Source organism: Lemur catta, chromosome 8 (genome assembly GCF_020740605.2).
Source record: "Lemur catta isolate mLemCat1 chromosome 8, mLemCat1.pri, whole genome shotgun sequence".
Classification (NCBI taxonomy): domain Eukaryota; kingdom Metazoa; phylum Chordata; class Mammalia; order Primates; family Lemuridae; genus Lemur; species Lemur catta.
Window position 1 is genome coordinate 86,601,061 of NC_059135.1, and position 24,821 is coordinate 86,625,881.

At 39.8% G+C, this 24,821-nt stretch overlaps 1 protein-coding gene and 1 non-coding gene across 7 annotated transcripts in view; one reads left to right on the forward strand and one right to left on the reverse strand.

The window, feature by feature from the left end:
- The window catches only part of NCKAP5 (NCK associated protein 5), a 768,565-nt gene that overhangs the window by 152,437 nt on the left and 591,307 nt on the right, over window positions 1-24,821 (forward strand). The window lies entirely within an intron of this gene.
- LOC123644211 lies at window positions 11,152-11,255 on the reverse strand. Its single transcript, XR_006737035.1, has one exon. It is a non-coding gene; the product is annotated as a U6 spliceosomal RNA (small nuclear RNA).

The window sequence follows — 24,821 nt, forward strand, 5'->3', positions numbered from 1 at the left end:
TTCCTGCTGTCATCTGCCCCTGTTGTCTCCTCAGTCATGGAAGACTGTGATTCCTTAGCTCTTTGGCCCAGTCATCTTCCGTCTCTGTCCCTGCCTTCCTACCTCACACCCCAAACTTCCCGAGGATTTCCTAGCACCCTGGCCTCCGCTTACTTCGCTTCCTTTATCCCCCATCATCTTTTGCTCTACTTCCTCTCAAGTTCCGCGTCACACCCAAGCCACCTTCATGATCTCAGTGGAATCATCCCTTGTGTAGTCCACCACCTCCTCTCTTGCCAGATGACTTCGGAAGTATCCTCAACATTATTGAGACCTTCAGTTCCTTGTTTCTATCGATGCCTTTCCTACCCCTTGCCCAGTTTTACTCCATTTAAAGGAATCCATACTTCCTATCACCACGCAACAATTAACTCAGTCACTGGGGTGAGACCCATGTGTCAGTATTTTTCAGCACTACTTGGTGATCATAATGCATAGCTAGGGCTGAGAACCACTGCTCTGTATTCTCAACATCCAAACACCCAGGTCTCTAGTTAAGTTGGCAGGTAGGAAATCTCTATTAGTTTGTTAATAAGTATTAATATGGATTTTAGCAGGACCATTCTATAAATGGAGAATGTCTTAATAGCTGTAGCTTCAGGAACGTGGGGAGCTTAACAGGAGATATTTTTGTCTGTGCTTCACACATCTTCCTATAAAAGGCTGCCTCCTCCCCAGGGGCTCCTTAAAGGCTGACTGTCCTTACTCTCTAAGGCATTGGTTCTCAAATGAAGCTCCAATGGGGGGCACAGTCACTGAAATCAAAGATTTGTCTTCCCCATTGCAGCTAATGGTGGCATATGTTGCAAAACCTGAGAGTCATTCTTGAGATTACCTTTGACTCCTTGCTTATCCTCTCACATCCAGTCCATCGGCGACTTCTGGTAGGTCTACCTGCCAAACGCATTCCAAATCTGAGCATCTCTCATCACTTCCACTTCCACCATTCCACTCCGAACCGCTTGCACCCCTCTCCTGGATCACTGCCAAACCCTCCTAATTGGTCATCCTGCTTGTACCTTGCAGGGAGCACCTTTGCTACAGTGCAGTGTTTTCTCAGCACAGCAGCTAGAATGATCCTCTAAAAATATAAATCAGGTCATTTCAGTGCCCTGCTCAAACTTTTCATTGACTTCCAATCTCCTGTATAAAAAGCGCAAATTCCTCCAGGTGCTCCCAGGGCCTGGCATGAGCTAGCCTGCGCATACTTCTCCTCCCACGGTGGCCTTCTGGGCCTCAGACACACCAAGCCATTTCCTGCCTCAGGGCCTTTGTGCTCACCCTTTCTTCCTCACTCTCCCCAACTCTCTGCCTCATGTTTTGAACACCTTTTTTCTCTTCATTCAAGTCTCTACTCAAATGTCACAAGTCAAAGAACTACTTTGATACCTGCCTAAAAGAGCCACCATTCCCTGCAGTCTCTGGCCTCTCACCCCACTTTGCTTCTTCATGTCTTGTCCAGGAGTGAGCTCGTTGTGCCCATCTCTTTGCAAGTCCTCATCCAGTGACATCACATTGTTGGTCTGAAATTGTCCAGGGTGGCTATATTTACACTATAGCAAAAGCTACAATTCAAGCCCTTCCCACTCCCAAGCTTGTTGTTCAACATTTACATCACTGCTGTGAGTACATGGGTTCAGATTTTATTCTTGTGTGTTTTGTTCTGTCTCCGACAATAGAATTTCAACTCCATGAGTGCAGGGTCTTAGTATGCCTTTTACATATTATTACATCCTAACTGTCTGTGATAGTATCTGGACATAGTTGACATTCAGTCAACACTTACTGGATGGTTGGATGGACAGATGGATAGATGAAAGTCAGATTTTGGTTGTCTCACCTCAATTTTTAGAAATAAAGTTTTTCAGAGTAGAATTTCTTATTTTTTCCCCTTACATTTTCCCTATACCATTGGCCTCTGTAATATTCCTCTGCTCTGAACACAGGTTTCTTTCTTTCTTTCTTTCTTTCTTTCTTTCTTTCTTTCTTTCTTTCTTTTTTTAACACGTGCAGATACATTTGTTTCCTTTTGCAGGCATAATGTATTTGTCATTTTTTGCTACTAAAATCTTTCTTACTTTCATGTGTATGTCTACATTAAACATATCCATATTTTTTGGTTCCCTTTAAGGTAGCTATTAAGTCTGGAAACCCCGGTAAATATACATAATGAATAGTGTGCTGACACTACATCACATTGCATACTATGTTCGGTGACATAGCATGATAAGTTTAATGTGTTGTCCCTTATGAGTGTGCCTAGCTGGATGCACTATGCAAACTGTAATGAATGCAGTCATTAACACAGCATGCCCATCAGCGCACTGTGCAGTCTGTGATGTGTTGCCTGGGAGGATTTTTCTCTCCAATTTTCACTGAATAAGCCTTCACCTTTGGTATATCTCAGAAGAGAGAACCAAGTAAGTTCAGATCTGGAGCGCTTGCAGCACACTCTAACAGTCACTTCCTCCCATCTAGTTGCGGAAATCATTTTCCACCTGTCCCTCACTGCTCTGACATGAGGGTGCACCGTCCTGTGGGAACCACTCTGGTGACCTTCTCCTAGCTTGTCAAGTGTGAGCACTAATTAATCACAACACTGTGAAATCTGTCAAGAAGTCCCCTGTGTTTTCAGACTTGTGGCCACTCGAACAAAGAACACAGTGACCTCTGGGTTCCTTTGTCTCTGAGCACATCAGAGAACCCTTTTCCTAAAAGAGGCACACTCGGGAATGCAGGAGCTAAATGATGCCACCTTGCACAAACACGGTGCAGATGAGGTGGAGGGGAGGTCATTGTTGAGTGAGAGGCCCAAGGCTTCCAGGGACTTTTCAATGAACAAAAAAACCTTTAAAAAATAGTATAACAGTATAAGGCCTGCTAAGCTTAGCCACCTAAACTGTCCAGGGCTCTCTGAATCTGGCTCACACACCTAGTCTGGGTGGGATGAAGATGATTTGCATGGAAAGGAGGAGTTGAGAGGTGGCTTTGTCTTTTGTCTCCTAACTGACCAGAAACTTATTCTACTCCCTTTGTGTCCTAAGGGCATCATTTTTCACAACCTGGTCTGCGGATCGTCTGCATAAGGTCATCTGTGATACAAGCCAAAATGCAGATTCCTGGGCCCTACCTCAGACCTATTGCATTAAAATCTCAGTGAATTCTCGTCTCCTTCCCTCCCACATTTCCTTTCCCTAAAGCTCTAAAGAATGTCTAGGTCATTTTTTATTCTTCTATTCATCAATCATGACTTACAATTACTGGGTTGAATCTTATGAAATGGTTGATATGTGACCATGTTTGAGTGGCAAAAATGGCAATTTAATGTGGTTTTACATAATGTTAAATTCCAGGCCCTGTCCCAGGTGCTAGGAATGCAAAGGCAAAAAAGGTAGTCCTTGGCCTCAAGGAAGCTCACAGTGTGGACAGAGAGACACACAGGGAAAGACATGGATAAGCTAGCATGGTTAAGTATGGCGGGTGCTATGCTGCTTTCTTTCACAGTTGGTAAGTTTTGAAGGACATTTGAACACCAGTATTATGAAATATAGATACAATTATTTAGATAAATTTTCAGTTGACAGATTGATAATAGGTTATTAAGAAAAGTTAGCTAGATTGGTATCCATTGAGGTTGATATCAAGAAACCTGTGCAGTAGAGGAGTAATTTTCAATGGTGTTTACCTGAGGGTGGAGGAATAAGATATCAAGATCACCTGAAGGCCCTTTTTTCGAAATACAGATTTCTTTTTCTACTGGAGCATCTGCTATTTTCCTCTAGGAAAAAGAATGCATACCCATTATCACCCTTGGAAATACCACCTGAAAGAATTCTTGTTAGTGAATGGAATAAGTCACACCCTTCAGGTTTGTGGGTACAAAAAAAATTTGAGAACTATTGCTCACTTGCAGAATGACAAGTCAGAGATAGATGCTGGGTCTGACCCAGTTGGTCATTTCCTATGTCGTAATATTCTGATATTTTTAGAGTATATATATATATACACACACATATATATATACACATATATATATATATGCACACACACACTGTAATAAATGTTTCTTCCATTGGGTAAAAAAAAATGTGGCTGTAGGAGATAACAAGGCATCCATTAGATCCAATGGTCTTAGTAATTTTATTCAGAGGTGAATGGGGGTTAATACAATTGACAATGGTTAAAACAAAGGTCATAGATAAATATTATAAATCTGGTTGGAAAGACCTATGAACACCTACAGTGGTTTGTATGAAACAAGTGGCATGGGATAGTATCTGAGTAAAGCTATTTTAACAATATTCCTTGGGAAGTCTGGAATCAATATCACCTCTGAGGACGTGAGCTGGCCACTGAGACACAGCAGAAAACAAGTGCAATAAGGCACAAGAAATGTAATGCTCAGGTGCTGCAATGCCTTCTCTTTTCACAAATATACTTTGAAGATCCAGATGAATCCCTCTGTCTACAAAGAAATCCCTGCCTATTCTTATAGCAGGGATTTTTGCCTTCTCTGAACTCGTATTGCCTTTATTATTTTATACACTCAAGTTACGTGTATTGAGGTCTATTGTTATGGGTCATTCAGTACGTCTTTCTTGGCTTGTCACCTAGATTACAAAGATCTTTGAAGGCAGGTATCGTATCTCACCTGTCTTCTTTCCCCCTACACTTCATCAAGGACTATCAAAAGCCATTTTCATAAGTCAAAATATTAATAATTTAGTATTGGCAATTACAGAGGCCTCAACTTAAAGCCTAATGAAGTCTTCATAAATATTTGTGCCTGAAGAGAGAGAGGAGGAAGAAAATAAGAAAGCTAAGACTTCCAAGGTTTTCAATACTATGAGTTCTTTTGGTAAAACTTAGTTTGGCCAGAGAAAAGGACCTTTGATGGGAAATGATCTCTCTGAACATTCTTCAAGATGAAGAGACCATGAATTGCTTTTCATTACTAACGTGATGGCTAGAAATTGTTATTCTTAATTTAAACAAAATGGCACTTACCTCCAAGCTACGAAAAAAGTGCTAGTCAACTTGCTATTGCTGTGATCTGATATAATTCTCAAATGCTTCCTTTTGGCTCCACTAAAAGCTGTCCTTCGTATGTATGGCAACTGGTATAATTTAAAAACATAGTGATTTGCTAGCCATGGGATATGTATTTGGGGAATTTCAGTGAAGAGAACATGTATAGGACACAGGAGTAAGGGTGGTCTAACACCAGGAAGCTAAAATAACTTGTCAGCAATGTCCACTGGGTTTGCTTCTGAAACCATGTATTTAAAACCAAAGACCACACAAAGATTTCTAGAATTGTAGCTGGTATCTACTGATGTTCTTTTAAATTGTTTTCTATAAAATGTATGGCCTACTTACGGGATGGGCCAGAAAGGGCAAATATCAGCGAAAGATAGTTTAGAAAGAAAGAGAGATTAGTGTTTTAAATAACTAGCCATTCTTCCTCAAAGTTAACATGCAGAGCACTTTATCAATTGTTAATTGCAAACTGAAGAATCACCACTTGCCAAAAGACAGCCTATCTTTTTCACTCTGGCTGTAGGTGTTCTTAATTATTTCCCCCCTTTGGTATCAAGGAGAAGGCCCTCTGTCTTGCTAGAAATAAATTAATGGCTGCCATTGAGCATATTACGATGCTTGGTTAAAATATGGCTACTCCATCTCTGTTCCTGGCAGCTTAGCCCACTTGTTCAATTAGCTCCCCTTCACACACATAAAGATTCTCAAATGTCAAAAGTCATAGCATTCTTTCCTCCTTGTTCTAAAGTCCAGGCCTTCAAAGACCAAAGCAACCCGCTGTTTATATGCTTTATTAAAAATAGCCCAGGGGCATGGATTCACAACCCAGGGGACCTGTTTCATAGAACTTTTTTTTTCCCCCCAATGACTTAGCCTTGTGTTCTTTTTAAAGATCAAAAGAGAAAAAGTTCCGTAAACTTCTCATTATTTCTAGGAGATTCTTTCTTCCAGCAGATTCATTTTTAAAAGTGTATACAACTTCTGGTTTCTCTCTGTTGCTGAAGGAACATAAAGGAGGAGAGGAAAACAAGAAAGAAGTTAAATTCTCAATAATTTAGATTATATTGATCCTGTTGAAATTATTTTGATTTTTCCCTGTATATGATGATAGCAGGATCACATAGAAATGGGAAAATGGTTGTGTATTTTAAATAAAGCATATATGTCATGGCACATTCTTTAATAAAGAGGGAATAAATCTTTTAAAATTAAAAACAGGAAATATTTGGGTTCTAGTCTGGATGGCACCATGTGACAGGCCTTACGCCTTAGCAAATTGGCTATGCCTCAGTTTTCTTACATACTGAAGAAGAACTTCACACTCATCGCATTACCTTTGCTGGGATGTTGTTAAGAATGGAAAGAATTGATCAATGGCAGTGCAATAGGATTTAATCTCCCAGAATGTGGGCTGCACTATAAGATGGGGGTGCATGATTCAGGTTGCTAGTATGTGAGTCAAGACCTTAGACTCTGAGTGCTTACATACTTTATTCTATTGCTAATGAGTTAGAATGCAATGACAGAATCGGGAATGTACATTTGTTTCCAACAGAATTTCATTCTCATTAATAGAACTTGTATGTTTTTATAGGACCCTAACATCTTTGAACATTTATTAGTAGCCTTAGAGAACAGCATGTTGCTATCACTCTGAACAGAATTTCACCGTACTACTTCAGAGTGTTAAAAACCAAGTGCCTGTGATGGTAAATTGCTATATTTTTCCTAACTAAATTATTAAATTTAGAGATCTGATTTAACAAACAAAAATTTCAGTAAACCTATATAATTCATTTTTTCTTCAATTGTGGTCATTAAATGTTCTTAGAATCTTTACTGTTACTTGGTAATATGAAAATCTAGACTTCTTGAAAATTTGTTTCAAACATATATACTTGATAGGATAAAATATGTTTAAGCATCTGAGTGTATCTCATATTATAGTCATTACTTATAGTGTAAAGAATAAGTTACTGACTTTGGAAATAAAATTGTTTAAGCATACTAATTCTCTGCAAGAGCATGGAATTCATCGTAAGAACAGGCCATCCTATTGAAGGAAGTTGATTATTAGTATAATGAGTGTATTAGTTTGGTAGGGTTGCCATTACAAAGTGCCACAGATTGAGTGCCTTAAAGAACAGAAATTTACTTTCTCACACTTCTGAAAGCTGGAAGTTTGAGATCAAGTTGTAAGCTGGGTTGGTTTCTTCTCTTTAGCTTGCCGATGGCTGCCTTCTCCCTGTGCATTTCACATGTCTTGTGTCCGTCTCTGTTAGTATCCTAATCTCCTCTTCTATAAGGACCCAGTCATATTGGTTTAGGGCCCACCCTAATGACCCCATTTTAACACAGTTACCTCTTTAAAGATCCCAACTTGAAATATAGCCCCATTCTGGGGTCCTAGGAGTTGGTATGAATTTTGGGAGCATACAATTCAGCCCATAACAATGAGGAAAATTCTTTCTACATCATTCTGATTAGAACCCATTTCTGTAACACAGTCATTTAGCAGATCCTTAATGCAGAACACCATTTACTAGTTATTTCTTCCGTAAACCTGCATCCTAAACCAAGTTGTCCTGAATTTGGAGCAGGAAGGACATGAAAAATCTCAAGCCAATGAGGACTCCAAGGCCAGAGAAGTTTAGATAAAGGTCAAGGAGTCCAGCTAAATAATGACAGCTCTCAGTTTAAAACCGAGGTATGCTGAGTGTGAAGCACATATACGATGTGGAAAATACTTGTCCATTCTATTGCCATATTTGTAAGTTGCATCCTTTATGATGATCAAATGAAAATAACTGGCGGAGCAGAAATCACACTTGGAAGGAGCACTGAGTTCTAGCTGCAGCCACAGGAACTTTATTGATCTATGACCGGAACCTCTAAAGGATCTGACAATTTTAGTTGTTGGTATTTATTATAAAAACGTCACTTGTATCTAACAGACACTGAGAATCATGGGAACAACTCAGGGTGACAGTATGTAATGGGTGCCCATTCTGTTGCTGGAGCAGAGAGACCCAGTGGGGAGGTACCTCTGCCTAACAGAAGCCTGCGGCTGTCACCTTCAGAGGTAGAATCAATCTTATCAGCTGCCACTCATGTGGCAAAAGAGAAGCTGTTACCGAAGAAACATAACCATTCATTCTACAAATGAGATGTTTCAGAGCCAGAGAGATGGGGAACTCCTTCAAAATCTCCCAGTTTATTATTAGCTGAGCTAGAATTAGGACTACCATCTTGTTTTATCAAATTTGATTCTCCCTTTCATTTCACCTCACTAATTCCAGTAATATATGTGAAAATATTATTTGTATTTTTGCCTCTAACACATCCTCAACCTGTGGTTTTATGCATTTTCCTCTATAATTTACCACAGTGTAAAAACCAGGTGAGGGCATTCACTTGCATTTGAAAGATGACCAAGACATTTGTGCCAAAGGTCAAAATCATCATGAAGCTCAATCCCGTGTTGAAATATGTTCACGTAAGCTCTTTGCACTTGGCCAAGTTAAAGGAAAGAAAAAAGCATTGCCTTTTGAACCAGCAGACTGGGTTTGATTCCCAACTCAGCCACTTACTAGGTGTTTGATAGATCACCAATTAAATTTCTAGTCTCAATGTGGTTCCTTATTTGTAAGAATAACAATATCTACCTAGCCAGATAACTATAAGGAATAGAGAAAGCATGTATGTTATTGAGTTTAATACCAGGTACACTGAGACATTTGGTAAATGGTGCCTATCTTTGCTTTTCTCTTGGAGATCTAAGAAATAATGGCTATTTCAGTGGACAAAAGGTGTGATTTTCCAACCCTCTGTACTGATTGAAGGCCCACACCTCTTCATTGTTGGAATATCAGATACTTGAGACTTTATAAAATGGAGAAACTCCACCTACCTCAGTTCTGACAGATATAAGGATCAGTAGTGTGTTCTCAAGAGCAAAATGTTTCGAAAAACACTAAATACTATATAAAGTGTCAAACAGAAAGCCTGACTAGACGTTCATTTTGCTTATAAAATTTATATCTCAATTTTCATACTCTGATTAACATATAAAATCAATTTTTGGACCTGAAATAGAAAATAAAATTTCAGTTCTAATTACTTCACTTAGCAAAGTAATTCTTAAAGATGGCAATAATTTTCATAATAGGCAATTGATTATAATAGTAATGTGAGGAGTGAATAATTATTTAAACTCAGCTTTTAATGGGTCTTTTAATGACAACATAGAATATGCAAAAGTGAAGATATGTTTGCACAATCGATATATCATTAGGCTAAAATTTTTATTTAGCATTTTTGTGGTCCCTTAGTTTTACATTTTTTATAGAACAAGTGAAAGATTTAAAATAAAGGAGATTTATAGTACAGGTAGAATACATACAGGATTAAGGGGCTTTGTGTAATTGCTTTTGGTGACATACCCAGCCCCCAAACTGACTTGCAGCTCTCTCTCTACGTGAATGGTAATATCCACAGCATTCACTTGCATTTGTCCAACTAAAGGAAGGCAAAAGGTATACTCATCCCAGCTAGAGCACCTAATTAATGGACAAAGAGGATGAATTACTAGCAGTCTAAGAATCAGGATTCAGCTTATATTTCTGTTGTCAAGGATAGCAATTTGCTCGTTTAAAGTTTCTTGCTTTGATTAAGAATGAGAGGGGGAAGGAATGATAACACAGTGATTATAGCTCAGAAAGTAGATTGCCCACACTTGTATCCCAACACCACTGAGACATTCCACAGATACCACGAAAGGCTGTGCGAGTTACTTTACTTCTCTGTGCCTAGGTTTGGGCACCTGTAAAATTGGGATGACAGCCATGCTTACACCATTGAGCCATATGAAACTTAAGGAAGATGCTTTATGTAAAACACTTAGCACAATGAATGCCACGTAATTAGCACTCAACAAATGTTTGCCATCATTAAAGAAAGCGGTGAATGACTGCAAGTAAATGGACATGTGTTTGGCTTTCTGTCCTCTTCGTTTCATAGCAGAGACCAAACTCAGCCAGGTGGCTTGTTTAAAGGAGCTGATCTGATCCCTCTTATCAAGATGAAAAGTCAGTAAACATAGGTAAACTGTTTTCTGCACTGCAGCCAGGTGAGGGGCACCCTAATTTAGGAAGTTTGCTAATGATTTTCTGGCAAGGCATCCGGTGTTCCACATGTTTCATTAGCATGCACTGTTATCCACCTTTAAGACGGGCAGCAGTCCTCTTGAAGGGGAGAGTTATGGCTGGGGTGTAGCGTGATAACAAAGCCCAGTCTACATGCACTCAATATAAGGAAATTCTTTTTATGTGCAAATACTGAGAAATAGTAAAAGATAGTGTGAAGGGATAGAAGAGCATGAACTTGGGAGCTGGACAGTCATGAGCTTGAATCTTCACTTTGCCACTCGCCACCTATGGGACATCAGATAAAGTATTCAATTCCCATGATCAATCGCTTATAAAATGTGGGTAATAATATCTACTTGCTGGGAAGAGTCAATCTGATAAGATTATGAACATAAAGTGCCAAAGCTGGCATCTGTCACAGGGCATCCCCTCCATGACAGATACTTTAACTGCCACCACCATGAGCACCACTGTGCCAATTCAGTTTTCAAGAGAAATGGCTGACACTGTCATAGCGCCAGCTTTATATGTACTAATTCACATGATCCTCTTAAAAACTCTATGAAGTAGGAATCATTATTATTATTATCCCCATTTTACAGATGAGGAAACTGAGGCAAAAAGTGGCTAAGGAACTTGGCTAATGTCAAACAGCCAGTAAGTTGCAGAGCCATGCTTTGGAGTCAAAAGCTCTACCACTGAGCTATACCCGCCCAGAGCCACACTTTGAATCCAAGCAGAATGGCTCCAGCATCCCACTCGTAAACACTAAAATAAACCATCTCTCAAGGGATTAATAATGGCCTTCCTCCTCTGCCTTTTGTCATAGCAGATTTCATCCCTCTTACAGCCCTTATCACATTACTAGATTTGAATACACACCTGTGAGGCTGTACGATGTTTCCTTGTGTCTTTTTTTCTCCCTTTCTATATAGAACACTTAACAGATTTGCATGTCATCCTTGCACAGGGGCCATGTTAATCTTCTCCTGTATGTTGCCAATTCTAGTACATTTGCTGCTGAAGCAAGCACCTTCCTTGTGGCTTAAACACTTTCATTTCCACACAGCACTGGATGCAGTCCCTCACTGCGTAGGTGAGCAGAAAAATAGTATAAAAATTTTGGGCCAAAGAGATTTGAGAAGTTTTCTCTAGCAGGGCAACCTTGTAGCATAGTCTTTAGCAATGCAGTCTGATTGACTCTAAGGACTTACTCAGACATGATCATGGGGAGTGTTGAAGGAGAACGGGAAGAGGCTAGATCATCACCACTCCCGACTCTGCTGGTATCCAGTGGTGGTTGGAAAGGTCACAGAGTGTGGCAAATACGGAGAGTAGTAGAAATGGATGACCATTGAATCTTTCTGCCTGACTTCATTTCCACACTCTATTTGTTGAGCTCATCAAGGCCATGGCTTTTCCTAATCAAGGGAGGAAGGGGAGACCATTAGTGTTCATCGCTACTGTGTTCAGGGCCCAGGGCCAGGCTTCAAACTCAGCCCCGAGTGACTCTATAGTCTTTGCTTTTCCAAGGTACCATCTGCTGACTAATGACCTCTTCCAACTCCAGGACTTATCTTAAAAAGAGTGGAAAAAAGTATCTAAACATTACCATCCCTTGCTTTTTTTGCCTAGAGCAACTTTGAGAAGAATTAACCACCAACAGCCTATGAAACTCTAGGAGCTTGTAGTCAGAGCAATAGAAAGTGCACTTTCTGAACTGATTCTGGGAAGACCTGATTTGTAGAGGCCTCGTGTTCATTCTGCCAGTGAATATTAAAGGAAAATACAGAGAACCTATGGCAAATTTTAGGTTCATGATTATCGCAAAAAAGAGCTGGCAAGGAGTCCCATTGCTGGGTAACAGAAGTTCCATTTTTTGAGACCACAGTTTTCCCTCCAGAGAGAACCTTGCAGAGAAGTGGTGTCAAGTGGTGCACCTCTGTAGTTGATGGATTTACTCGGGAGGGGCCCAGCCCCCAGCCCCCATGTCTAACCCCCCTTTAGATATTGGCATCCTGTCTTGCTCTGAGCAAGTCATTTAACCTCCCTCCTCGGGTCACCCATCTGCGAAGTGAAGGAAAGCGTATAGCCCTCCCCCCAGAAGCAGAACAAATAGCAGGATAATCGAAGCACTTAAAATTTTTATACTGGAATACCTGAGGCTAAGGACATATGGGTGAATATAAGTTTCTATTTATCTTATAATTAACCTTAAAATCCTTAAAAAAATTTTCAAATTCAGTAGAAAATTTTTCTAAAGTATTCATATCTTAAGTAGAAACATGTCAGTTGTCGTTATATGTCGACTGTATGAATATTGCCTCAGAATCCGTATTCTAAAAACTCATCATCTGAATAAAAAGCTAGATAGAAACTGGCCCATTAAGACAATTGACTCCAGGAAAACACCCGAAATTTGTTTTTTGTTTTTTTCCTTGCTAAAATGATCATATGTCCTTGAGCATTGATTCTTTGTTCTAAAACTGGGCTATTCAACCTGCTTCTGGTTAATTAGGTGCATCAGATAGTTGGATTCTGGTTAATGGGGGCCTGTTGTATGTATTTATTTAGAATGGAGTCTTTCATTTGGTGCTTGATAGTGTTTATAAGGCCATTTCTGTAGCACAGTGAGGCAAAGTTACACTAAAAAATAACTCAAGAGGAAATGTTACACTGAGCACTTTTTGTCAGGGCCCTTGACTCTGAAGCTTAGAAAGAGTGAGGATGTCCTCATTAGATGCAAAGCTCCAAGGTGAGGCTCTGAAGTCTCCCTGAGGGCACACTTTTCTGGATCACCTGGAATAGCCTTTCTTGACTGTTCAGAGGTGGCGGTGTTAGACAGGGGTCGACACTTGTGTGACACATTTGAGCTAAATACAGCTGCCTGGGAGAGGCAGAGGTGTGACGCCTGACAGTTCTGTAAATAGCATCCACCCTCACCACCTGGAAACCCACGGAGACACAGCCCAGCCTCCACGCCAGGGTCGCTGTCCTCAAACTGCGGGACCAGGAAAGGAAAGTCAATACATTATCTTCCTAGTCATCGTTTGTCACTTTGTGTGTGGCAGTGTGGCGTGCTCCCTTGATGGAGGAATCGTAGTTACTGGAAGCATTCTTGCCTGGCAGGTTTCCACACCCTTAATGGGCACCACAGGTGACATCGACCTGTAGCCCAGCTGCTGTTGCTAAGGTTCAGCCACTTAAAACCGGTCCTGGGTTGGCTGTTGATGCGCTTAAGTGGAAAAGCAGTACCCAAGCCGTCCCTGAGATTTAGCGAGGACACAATAATTGCTTTCCTTTCCGTGGCAGGTGATGCATTTGCCACCATGGAGTAGAACTCGCTGCTGCTCTCAGGCACAACAGGAGCAAAGGGAGAGAAACACAGGAGGAAATAGAAAATGTCAGAGAGCTCCGGGTTGAAAATTGCATTTTGCAGATGCCATTAGGCTCTGTCAGGAGAGAAGATGAAAATGCTAATTGACAGATTTAGTTATGTTTTATTGTCTTCCAGTTGCTGAGTAAGTCGTCAGATGATGCTGTTTAATCACTAATGTTAAACTTTAGAAGAATCCGTCAATTGTTTGCTATTCATCTTTTACCCTCTCCACAAAGGTATCTTAAACTACTATACTCTGCCAGCAAAAAAAGGAGTATAAATATTTATATTCAGCCCAAGAACTGATAAAAGTCTTAATTAGCACAGCATAAGAATATTAATTATAGCCTAAAAAATTCTGCATCAGTCAAGGACAATTAGGATATCTTTTATTTTTTTAATTAAAACTATACACATACACACACACACACACACACACACAAGCACTTTTGCACACATATTCACCCAGAGTTTCTTCATCAGTAAAATAAGAATAATAATAGTGCATGTCGAATTGTATTTCTGTGTCTGTATTAAAGGAGTTAACGTTATGTGCTTGGCACAGAGTTTATGCACCATACTTTTTAGCTGCCACTAATACTATATTATGCAGAAAGTTATATATCAAATAGTTATTTTTAAGAGACTTACAAACTATTTTTCCTTTTTGCTTGCAGATATTTTATTATATGCTTGCCACAACACCTACTTTTAAGAAAGCTACACAAAGCATGCCCTGTTTTTAAAAATTAATTATTGATACATTTAGTAAGAAAAAAAAAAACCTTGCTTTCTTGCCCACATTTCCTTCCAAATCTGGAAAATAACGCTCAGTATTATACTCTCTGTATTCTTTATAGTGTCTTAGCCATTGACCTCTCAGGTCAAAGGTTACTGCTCGGTGCTATCTGGAAAACCTTTAAAACACTCAGTCTTCACAGACCTGTCCCAAACCCTCAAAACAGAAGAATCTCCCCAAATTCCTATTTTAAAAGACTCCACAGGTGATTCCATGAAGTTGGACGGAACAGTGGTCTTGGGTGATGACTACTTTTTGTCACATTTGGAGTACCTTTTGTGTGGGGGGGTCCTTTGCTACCTTTAGTGTTTCTAAAATCCTGGGACAGTCAGGAGTGACAAAATGTACATCATCTGTCCCAGCATTAGATCTGATGCGTAAATCAATAAATGAATCATTCAGTGTTTCATGGTACAAATATTCTCCCTCTTGTCTGATCTGAATTCTAACAATTCCAGTAGGTTTACGTTCTGCTCATTTGTCCAACCCCCGCTTTCCTCCTGTTTCTTTCCAAATGCCTTGCCCATCTCTCACCCCTGTTGTTTTGTCAAATTTATCTTTTTTGCTTTTCCTTAATACTTGGCTATTCTTTATTAAAATTGAGGTGTCTGTGGTAGGGAAATTCTACCTGGAGCTCCGCTGTGTACATCTCTCTGCATTTTCTCTTTTGCTAGGTTAGCTGGAAACCTGGGAAGTATTTAAAGCACACCTGGTACTCCCTCTTCTTTTTAAGTGCTTTTCCCAGCCCCTTCTCCCTTGGTCACTGTCCATATTGGCTCTCCCCTGTCCCCCACCCAGGCCTATGGATTATCAAGGTGAGACAGGAAGACAGAGCCAAATCTGGGTGGCCTTCGTCAGCGCAGCCTACATCCCAGGACAGCCCACATGGTCCGTGCTCATGCTTCTTCAGCCACTTGGTGGAAAATGTGATTCCAGTTTCTGGAAGTTTAATAGAGAAAAATGGATGGCAAACTATGTAGGTAAAGGAAACAGTTAAAGGAAACTCTAAATGCATCCTTAAAGCAAATTCCTTTTTACTGTCTTTCTTTATAATGAGAGGTTCATAGTAACTGCAGTGTATTTCCACATAAAGGGTGTATTTAATCATTTGTCCTAAGATTATGGACACCTTAGGGGAAGAAAATTCTAATATTATGATTGCTGCAAGTTTTTCTTTCCATGAGAGTTCCCGTTTAATGATATTTCAGGACTGCTCATCTGAGGTTGAAATGCAAGTGCACTTTAAATTAAACATGAGGCACTGCATCTAGTCTACCCTTTGAATGATTTTAATGTATTTTTTTCACTTGTAGTTGGATCTTTAGACCTCCCTGGATGGGTTAGGTGCTTTCACTCCTTGTTACCAACACTTCATAATTGAGTTGATTTCACAGTGCCTGATTTTTTCCCCTATGCTTCAATTATGTATTCATTATTTAATGCTCTTAAATATTTAACACTTTAGCTGTCAAAGTATGTCAGGTGCTGCCCAGGCCACAGAGACTCCAGGAGCTCTATCTGGTAGCAGGACAAGTCAGAAACTGTTAGTCGCTTTCAACCTACATCTAGTTCTGCCTCTGTAGTTGAGCCTCAAAGGTTTTTCTCCTAAAATATATTAAAGTTTAAATAACATGATTCTCATAAGAGCTCAGCTGCTCTGTTGAAAACAAGTTAGATAAAAATCCCAATCTATGTTAGGCTTTTATATATATATATATAATATATATATATTATATATATATACTGTGCTTCCTCCATTTCCCCAAGTCCCAACCCTTGGTTCTCCACCTGAAAATGGTAAAATGAGAGCAGATATTCAGTGAATTTGGGGACTGAGAATAGGATTTGCAATTTGTGGCACCATCTATAAATCGATGTGAAAAGATTACCGTAGGCTGCTGGGCAGCGGGGCAGGCAGCATGTTGGGATGAAAAGAATACAGCTTTGGAGTGGGGCAAGGGCAATATACGTAACCTAAACATTTGCACCCCCATAATATGCTGAAATAAAAAAAAAAAGAATACAGCTTTGGAGGTGGAGGAACATTGTTTCAAATATTGGTTCTACCAATTAGGTAACCGCAGACCAGCTGTGGGTAGGTGGGGGGCGAGTTGATAATCATTGAGCTCGCAGGATGTGGACAGTATTTGGTCTACATTAGAATTTCTCAACCTGGGCACTATTTGGGGCTGGCTAATTCTTTGTCGTAGAGGCTGTCCTGGACGTTGTAGGATGCTTAGTAGCATTGTTGGCTTCTACCCACTAACCGCTGGTGCCACCCCTCCCCCCCCAGGTAAGACAAGTAACATCTCCTGGGGTACAAAGTCACCTTCCACTGAGAAGCACTAGCCTACACAGTCACTTCTAGTCCTCACGGGAGAAGCCCTTCAGGTATTAATATCCCTGTTGTCTTATGATGAATTCAAGGCTAAGCGAAAAAAAAATTAAGCACTTTCCAAAGGTCCCAAGAAGTTTAGGCAACTAACTATATTAAGTATATTTACCAGTTTTTAAAATACATAGAAAACCTTTAAAAAAAAATGCAGTTTTCCTAGATCTAGGTAGAGAGGGTTATTTTTCCTATTCATTTATTCCATTACTGACACTGTTCTTGCATTTTGTCAGTCCTCAAAATAAAATTTACTCCTATCATTCAGTATATTAGGGCTACACCCTCCAGAACAACCAGGCCAAGAATCTACTTTTTGCCTTCAAAACACTAAGAACATTAAACAGCATTGCCACTGGGAGGTGGCAATTAGCATAACTTTGCCCAGAACTGTGATTTAAATCCTTCTGAGGTCCTTTCTTCCATCCCTGCATAGAGCCAAGGTAAAAAACAATTCCAGATGCTAAGACAAAGCATTTGGTAGCAAGTCTTTGGAGGAAAAATAGAGAAAAAGAAATATCCCTAGTGGGAGCACTAGTGTGTTTCCATCTGTTAAGCAGCAAATGCAGGCAGGCCGAGAGCAGGCAGCTGAGAGCACAGCCTGGATCTCTAGATTCCCAGTGTCTCCCACTTTTGCCTATCCTTAAGAATCACCTGAAAATACCAAAGTCCCTTTTTGGGAGATTTGACTCAGAGGATTTGAGGTTGTGCCCAGAAAGAGGTATCTTTAGGAAGCTGCCCAGGTGAACTTTATGATCTAAAGGATTAGGAAACACTATAGTCTAAAAGCTTGCAACACTGCAGAATGTGGCCCACAGGCCCTCAGCAGCAGCAACTGGGAGTTTATTAGAAGCTGATTCTTCTTCTTCTTTTTTTGTTTTTTAATTTCAAAAAATGTAGGGCTACAAGTGTTTTTTTACATGGATGAATTGTTTCATGCTGAAGTCAGAGCTTTCAGTGTGCCCATCACCAGAAAATAGTGTGCATTATACCCAACAGGTAGATTTTTAACCCTCATCCCCTTCCCATCCTCCCCCCTTCTTAATTTCCAATGTCCATTACGCCTCTTTATGACCACACATATCCCTGATTTAGCTCCCACTTATAGGTGAAAACACGTGGTATTTGTTTTTGCATTCCTGAAACTCTTCACTTAGGATAATGATCTCCAGTTCCATCCAAGTTGCTACAAAAGACATGTTTTCATTCCTTTTTATGGCGAAGGAGAACTCCATGGTACCACGTTTTCTTTATCCACTGATGAGTTGATGGGCACTAAGTTTGGTTCTATATTTTTGAAATTGTGAATTATGCAGCCATAAACATTCTGGTACAAGTATCTTTTTGAATAATGAGGCTTTTTTTAAACTTTATTTGATTCATTTTTTTAATTTCAATAGCTTTAGGGAATACAGTGGTTTTTTTTTAAATTCAGAATATTCTGGGGGGTACAAATATTTTGGTTACATATAATGCCTTTGCCTCACCCAAGCCAGGGCTACAAGTGTGTCCATCCCCCATACAGTGTGCTCCTCATCCATTAGTTGAGAGTTTACCTACCCCCACCAGCAACAAAAATAAATAAATGGGACCTGATCAAATTAAAAAGCTTCTGCACAGCCAAGGAAACTGTCATTAGAGCGAATAGATAACCTACAAAATGGGAGAAAACATTTGAATGCTACACATCCGATAAAGGGCTGATAACAAGAATCTATATAGAACTTAAGAAAATTAACAAGAAAAAATGAAACAACCCCATCAAAAAATGGGCAAAGGACATGAACTGAAACTTTTCAAAAGAAGGACAGAATAATGGCCAACAAACATATACAAAAGTGCTCAACATCTCTAATCATTAGAGAAATGCAAATCAAAATCACGATGAGATATCACCTAACTCCAGTGAGAATGGCCTTTATCAAAAAGTCTCAAAACAACAAATGCTGGCATGGATGTGGAGAGATAATATATATTTTTTTTAAACAGAGTCTTGCTCTGTAGCCCTGAGTAGAGTGCAGTGGCCTCACTGCAACCTCAAACTCCTGGACTCAAGTGATCCTCCAGGCTGCCTAAGCCTCCTGAGCAGCTGTGAATACAGGTGCACACCACCATGCTCAGCTAATTTTTTTTTTTTTTTTAGTAGAGACAGGGTCTTGCTCTTGCTCAGGCTGGTCTCGAACTCCTGAGCTCAAGCAATCCTCCACCCCGGCCTCCGCCCAATCCTAGAGTGCTAGGATTACAGGCGTGACCCACTGCGCCTGGCCATATGAATTCTTTACCTTTGGGTAGATACCCAGTAGTGGGATTGCTGGATCAAATGGTAGGTCTACTTTTAGTTCTTTGAGGACTCCCCATGCTGTTTTCTGTGGAGTTTGTACTAGTTCACATTCCCACCAGCAGTGTATAAGTGTTCCCTTTTCATTGCATCTGTGCCAACATCTATAGCCTTTTGACTTTTTAATAATGGTACTTCTGACAGGGGTATGGTGATATCTCATTACAGTTTTAATTTTCATTTCCCTTATAATTAGTGATCTTGAGTATTTTTTTGCCATTTATCTATCTTCTTTTGAGAAAAATCTATTCATGTCTTTTGTCCACTTTTTAATGAGGTTGTTTTTTTCTTGCTGATTTGAGTTCTTTGTAGATTCTGAATATTAGCCCTTTGTCATGTGTATAGTTTGTGAATATTTTCCCCCAGTATGTAGGTTGTCTTATTTACTCTGTTGGTTACTTCCTTTGCTGTGCAGAAAATTTTGAGTTTAATTAAGTCCCACTCATTTATTTTTATTGTTGCTATATTTGCTTTTGGGGTCTTATTCATACATTCTTTGCCTAGATCAATGTCTAGAAGAGTTTTTCCTATGTTTTCTTCTAGAATTTTTATGGTTTCAGGTCTTACATTTAAGCCTTTAATCCATCTTGAGTTAAGTTTTGTATATGGTGAGAGGTAAGAATCAACACTGTTTCATTCTTCTGCATGTGGCCGTCCAGTTTTCTCAGCACCATTTATAGAATAGGGTGTCCTTTCCTTGGCATGTTTTTGTCTGATTCGTTAAAAATCAGTTGGTCTTGCTATATGGTTTCATTTCTGGGTTCTCTATTCTGTTATGTTGGTCTGTGTGTCTACCTTTATACCAGTACCATGATGTTTTGATTACTATAGTCTAGTATAATTTGAAGTCAGGTAATGTGACACCTCTAGATTTGTTCTTTATGCTTAGGATTGCTTTGGCTATTTGGGCTCTTTTGTGGTTCCATATGAAGTTTAGGATTATTCTTTCTAGATCTGTGAAAAATGAGGTTGGTATTTTGATGAGAATTGAGTTGAATCTGTAAATTGCTTTGAACATTATGGATGTTTTAACAATGTTGATTCTTCCACTCCATGAGCATGGGATGTTTTTCCATTTGTTTGTGTCATCTGTGATTTCTTTCATTAGTATTTTGTAGTTCTCCTTGTTGAGATGTTTCACCTCTTTGCTTAAGTATATTCCTAGGTATTTTATTTTCTTTGCAGCTTTGTAAATGGTACTGAATTCTTAATTTGACTCTTAGCTTGACTGTTATTAGTATATAGAAATGCTATTGATTTGTGTACATTAATTTTATAACCTGAGTCTTTACTGAATTTATTTATCAATTCTAGGAGTCTTTTGGTGGAATCATTAGGATTTTCTAGGTACAAGATCATATCATTGGTCAACAGGGATAGTTTGACCTCTTCTTTCCCAATTTGGATGCCCTTTATTTCTTTCTCTTGCTTGATTATTCTGACTAGGGCTTCTAGTACTATGTTGAATAGAAGTGGTAACATCGGGCATTCTTGTCTTGTTCCTGTTCTTAGGGGGAATGCTTTCAACTTTTCCCCATTCTGTATGATGTTGGCTGTGGGGGTTGTCATATATGGCTTTTATTATTTTGAGGTGTGTTCCTTCTATGCCTAATTTTTTGAGAGTTTTTATCAGGAAGGGATGCTAGATTTTATCAATTCTTTTTCTGCATCTATCGAGATGATCATATATTATCTTTGTTCTTAAGTCTGCTTATGTGGTGAATCACATTTATTGATTTACTTACATTGAACCACCCTTGCATCCCAGGATGAAACTCATTTGATCATGGTGAATTATCTTTTTAATGTACTGGTGAATTCAGTTTGCTAGTATTTTGCTGAGAATTTTTACATCTATACCATAAGAGATATTGGTTTCTAGTTTTCTTTTTGTTGTTGTTTTTGTGTCCTTTCCTGGCTTTGATATCAGGGTGATACTGGCTTCCTAGAATAAGTTAGGGAGGATTTCCTCCTTCTCAATGTTATGGAACAGTTTCAGTAGAAAAGGTGCCAATTCTTCTTTGTAGATCTGGTAGAACTGGGCTGTGAATCCATCTGGTCCAGAGCTTTATTTTTGTTGGGAGGTTTTTTTTATTACTGTTTCAATCTTGTTATTGGTTATTGGTCTGTTCAGGATTTCTATTTTTCCTGATTCAAGCTTGGGAGGTCTTGTGTTTCCAAAAATGTATCCATTTCCTCTAGATTTTCTGGTTTGTGTGCATAGAGGTTTTCATAGCACTCATGGATGGTATTTTGTATTTCTTGGCCAGACTGATTCAGTAGGTCTGAGTTGGAATCTCTGCATTTCTCACTAGCACCAGGAGATGCTGATGTTTCTGGTGTATGCACTCCATTTTTAGCAGCCGGGATCCTGTTGATGTTAGGCAGGAAGAAGAATGGAAGATGAGCCCTCATTAAGTCCCACTCTGGGGACCATGTCATGGCTCTCTCGGGTTACTAGAAATGAGGTAAAGGTCAGTGGAGATGGGGGCATAGAAGAAAAGGATTCTTCATATTAACAATCATAATGTCCAGAATTCCAGGTTTCTGCCAAGCATTTCAAATGAAGAGCTGGAAAATGTCCCTGAGGGAAGGTAAAACTGTTCTCTGCTGTTTCAGGTCTCTTGCCCTCACTGACCCCGGTTTACCAGCTCTGTGGCAGGTTTTGTTTTTCAATCAAGGATATCCTGAGTAGTTGCTGTTCGTCTGCCAGAAATGCTGAGCAATTCATCCCTAAAGTGCTCTACCATCCAGAACGAGTTACAGAAGAGAGCTTCGTGATTTTATTTATTTATGAATTGTAACTGCTGAAAAGCAGCATCATTACTGGCTCTGTAGTGACAGTCAGTTGGGTGGTTTCATCTTTACCAACTCCAGCACATACCATCAGCAGCTTCTTATTGATTAAATCAGGCAAAAGTGAACATTTCAGGCATTTTTAACGATGGGAAAGTGGGGAAAAGGCAATGTGTGATGTGCCCAGGTGGTAGTGGCAGCATTAATAAATGCTGAAGCTGGTAGGCTGAGGCTAGCAGAGAAGATGCCATTCATACTTTAGTCCCAGTAAAGACTCATTGGCTCTGACTGGGTCTGGTGCTCATGACTGAACCCGTTGACATTTCCAGGTGAACCTGATGCATTAATGGCTTTCATTCAGGTCACAAGCTCCACTCTGGGAGCAGGGAAGAGTGCCACAGAGCCCTGGAAGAATGATCCCCCCAAGGAAGGGGACTTGATGTACTCCAAGATAACAGATGTCTAGTGCATGCATGCTCCAATAACTTTGAGCGATGCAACACCCCTAAAACGAGTACAGTGTAGTGCTGTAGAAACTAGGAATGCAAGTGCTTAGGGAAGGCTCGGGTTGAGATCATAAAAATGAGTTACTGTACGTGAAAATACCTCAGGAAACATCATCGCAAAGTCCCTGTGCTAAGAAGGAAAGCCCGTTTCTGTTAGAAGAGTACCTTATTTTCAGGTTTATGTAGACACTTGGGAGAATATATACATGCTGTCTTCACAAACTGTAGTCATCTGATTTTCATCTTATCTTACATTTGGATCCATTCTTCACCAAAAACTACAGCAAACACTTTGGAGACACAAAGTCTCATTTTAAATTTCTCTGGTGCCCTCCCTTACTTGCTGTGTGCACTTGAGAAAATGGCTTAACATAGTAAAGCCATAGTTGTACATTTCAGTGCCTCCCCCGCCCCCGCCCCATAGGCGTGAGGATTGAATATGGCAGTGATGGAAGGGGACCTTGTCTATTTTTATCATCTTTATATCCAGTAGCTCCTAGCACTACATATAACAGGTGCTCAGCAGAGTTTGTTGAATGAATAATCAAACGAATGAATTTTAAGTGTAATTCCTGGCATACAGTATTTAAGATTTTTTTTTTCCCTTGGTTACAACTGATGCTCATGTTTGACTCTGAAAGAAATTCTTTTTATTTGGCTAAAATCAGGCTTTCTTTATGACACCCAAGTGAAAACTTTAGAAGAAATTCTGGGAATTTCTCTTTGTGCCTCACCAACTGGCCTTGATTTTAGAAGCACACCTCCGAGCCACACAACTATGGAACCTACAGAGAGGCTGAAATTTTCCAGAAGTCTTTCTGGCTGTTTGGTCTGACTCAGCCAGCTATGAAACAGACTTTCCTACTCCTGGAAAAAAAAAATCCTTTAAATATTTTTTTGTGTAATTCCAAGTAAATATTTTAAAAAGATTTTCTCAGTGAGTCAGTTGCTGTCACAAAATAAGCCTCAGAGAAACCTAAATGCCACTCGGGCCTGCTGCCCTCTCAAAGTAGGATGTTTCTTTATGATTCCCTCGGGCCATCCCCGGAGGTGGAATTCATCTGTTTACACAGTAGTCCTGGCTTGTTCCTCATCCAGTTCTGGTTTGCACGGGGATAGGTAAGTTAAATTTCATGCAGTCCAGCCTTTTTCTTAAAGTTTTAACTTCAAACTTCGATTGCAGTTTGGAAACCTTCTGGGGGTACAAGGATACATATGTGAGGGCAGGTAGTTTTAGAAGCTGAATCTGAAAATGAAAATTTCTTTCTGGAGCTCAGGGTCTGTCTCACACAGCTAAGGTGACTTTGTGCCATCCCCAGAGGAGTTTTTCGGGAGTTTCTTTGGGCATAATTTCAAATTGCTGATGCCGGGCCCTGGGTGGGACAAACGCTTCTCGCACTAAGAAGCTGAGCTTAGCCAGAGGCTCCTGGAGACAAGCATAGGGTTGGACTGATTGATTGATTTATAACAGGTATCCACAGAGGCTCAGCGTTTAAAAATGTGATTGGGGCTGGGACAGTGATTGTGTTTAATTGACCTCTGTTGGCAGATCCTCCAGGCAGCTGTGCTGGTTCTGTCCACCTATTTTGCTGCCAATACTGCCCCTACTCCCTACCCCAATTCTATGCTGGGGAGCGGGAGCTAGGTGGCACAGGAGAAATGTGTGCCTTGGGGCACAGCTGGCACTAATAAGAGCTGGTACACACTGTGAAACAAGGGCAGGGATTTTGTTTTTAATCAGGTAACTCATCATGTTAGGAATCAGTTGTAAAGTTTGTATATAGTCCTCTTCTCTTTAACCCAAGCCTTCCCTCCCTCATTATTATCTTGGTGCAACCCTTGCTGACTTCATAAGTTTCTCCAACAAAGGATAAGGAGCAAAACCCTAAAATGCTGAAATAGGAGAGATGCTAGCAGCTGTAATAAAAATGTGAGAGGCGAAAGTGAGATATGATACATAGATTGTGTTTCAATGATCCATGCAGCTAACGTTTGCTGAGTTCTTCCTTTGTATCACTGTGTTAGCAATTTTTACGTGCTTTTTCTGATTTAATTGATTTTTCATATGATCTGAAACATGAAGTTAAAATCATCAACTATCCATAAATTATATAAATTGTTAACTCATTTTCCCTACTTTTAACCAAACCAAGTACTATTTGAAAATACACTTGCAATGTTCACAAATGGACAAATGTTCATTTGTTGAATGAATAGATGGGAGGACAGATGAATGGATAAATGAATGGACACCTATTCGCAGCTGGTCTAGACACTGAGAATATTAAGGCTGTCTTTCCATACTCAAAACCTTAGAGGTCTTACAGAGCAGCCCAGTGGTTCTCAACGTGAGTCCCTGGACCAGCAGCATTAACATCAGTATCACCT